The sequence below is a fragment of the Penaeus monodon genome, chromosome 5 (assembly GCF_015228065.2).
Source record: "Penaeus monodon isolate SGIC_2016 chromosome 5, NSTDA_Pmon_1, whole genome shotgun sequence".
NCBI lineage: Eukaryota > Metazoa > Arthropoda > Malacostraca > Decapoda > Penaeidae > Penaeus > Penaeus monodon.
Genome location: NC_051390.1, coordinates 47,099,632 through 47,102,131, shown reverse-complemented (window position 1 = coordinate 47,102,131; position 2,500 = coordinate 47,099,632).

Sequence of the window (2,500 nt, the reverse complement as noted above, 5' to 3'; positions counted from 1 at the left end):
AATAAAAAGGCAATAATAACAACAATAATGATAATGATAATAATGATACTGATAATGAGGATAATAATAATAATGATAATAATGATAATAATAGAAATAATAATAATGATAATGTTAATAATAATAGTAACAATAATAATAATTATTATAATTATTATTATCATTATTATAAGTATTAATAATGATAATGATAACGGTGATAATAATCGGAATAATAAGGATAAAAATGGTAATAATTATGACAACAACGACAGCATCAGTGATAATAATAATAATGATAATAATAATAACAATAATAATAATAATAATAATAATCAGAAAAAACGAGAAGATGCAATGAATAGTAACAGTAATAATGATAACAATAATAACCATAATAATATTAATAATAATGATAACAATAATAATAATAGTAATATTATTATTATTATTACTATTATTATTATTATTATTATTATTATTGTTGTTGTTGTTGTTGTTGTTGTTGCTGTTGTTATCATAATCATAGTAATGATCGTAGTAACTGTAGTAGTATCAATCACCACTTTTTTGTACGAAAAAGGGAAGTATGATAACGATAACAGCAATACATATATTGATGATGATAAAAAAATAACAAAAATGCTTTATATACTTATAAGAACAGCAACAACAACAACAGCAACAAATGCACCACTCATGATGATTATGATATTAGTAATAATATTAATATCAGTAATGATGATGATGCTGAAGATGATGATGATGATGTGATATAGATGATGATATTGATAATGAATTAATAATGATAGTAATAATAGTGATAATAATGATAATAACGAAAATAATGAAATGATAATGATATCAACAATAAAATTAATGATAATGATAATGAACAATAATAATGATAAGGATAATACTACCAATAGTGATAATGATGATGATGATGATGCCGATGATGATGATGATGATGATAATGATGATGATGATGATGATGATGATGATGAAAATAATGATGATGTTATTGTTGATTATAATGTTACTACCAATGAAACAAAAATAACAACAACATAACAGTGGAAGTCAGAAGAAGAAGAACAACGGAATTTCTTCAGATGTCATAACACTTTCCGGAAAAAAATGTTGTTCAATGCAGGAGGACCTTGACACTTGGGGAAATCTTTATAAAAAGTTCTTTGACCTATACGAGTCTATAAAAAATAACTGAGAAAAAAGGTATATTTTTTAGAAACGTGATAATTATATTTTTTCTCTTTTCATTTCCCTTAAGACGAAAATAATTCTTACTGTAACATATTGCGTTTGTATCCTGATGACTGTAATTACAGCGAAAGGAATGTTTCACAAAGTGTTATATTTTAGTTGTTATCATTTCATTGTTGTAATCATGTCATTGTTCTTGTTTATTGTTATTGTTTATGAGATGATGCCGTTTTCGAGATGACATGAGAATTGCTGTGCGGATAGATTTCACAGAAAAAGATAAAAAAGATAATAATAAAGAATGTCAAAGTATATTTGTAGATAAATCGTGATAAAAAAGGAATTTTATATCACGTGCTTGATTATCATTAGCCAGATGATAGGTAAACTGAGACCTGTCAATATCTTCCGTCACATTATCATTATCAATATGTATGATATGCGAAAAAGAAAAAAAAGAAAGAGCAAAGGAGAGAGAGGGAGAGAGAGAGAGAGAGAGAGAGAGAGAGAGAGAGAGAGAGAGAGAGAGAGAGAGAGAGAGAGAATGAGATAACTTACATAGAGAGAGAGAGAGAGACAGACAGAGAGAGACAGACAGACAGACAGAGAGACAGGGAGACAGAGAGAGAGAGAGTAAGAGAGAGAGAGAGAGAGAGAGAGAGAGAGAGAGAGAGAAAATGACAAACATTCAGCCACCTTCTCAAATAAGATAATCAGCTCGCCCGTACTTGTCACGTACGCCTCATGTCAAAGAAAACGGGAATCTACCCTGTGTCAGTCGGAGCTATGATTGCGTCATGTGTTTACCTCGAAGAAATCAAGACAAAATGTTTTAACTCTGCGGATGTCATTTGCCTAACGTGAAAGTGATTGATCTATTGCTTCTTTATTTTCACAAGCTCGTATTGCGATTTGTGATATGTGATGACGCAGTTTTTTAGAATGTTATTAAAATAGTAACCTGATATGTCTAAATCCAAGTAGGAATGTGTTGTAAATGAAAATATACATACAAGCTAATTTGATATGTTGAAGACTGTTGTTAATCGTCTTTTTAATATTCATAAAACGTTCTCATATTTTGCCTTTTTTGTCTACCACTTCAATCCAATTAATTGTTTATTGATATAACCTCTGTTATGGCATAACATCTATAATGTATTCAGTATGATTAGCATAATATTTACCTGCTCTTCCCTGTCTGTCTTCTCTTTTCACTTTTTTTTCTCTCTCTGAATCTTATAAGTTACTGATAAGAATCTTCCTCATTCCTCTCTCTCTCTTCAGGTCTTTATAT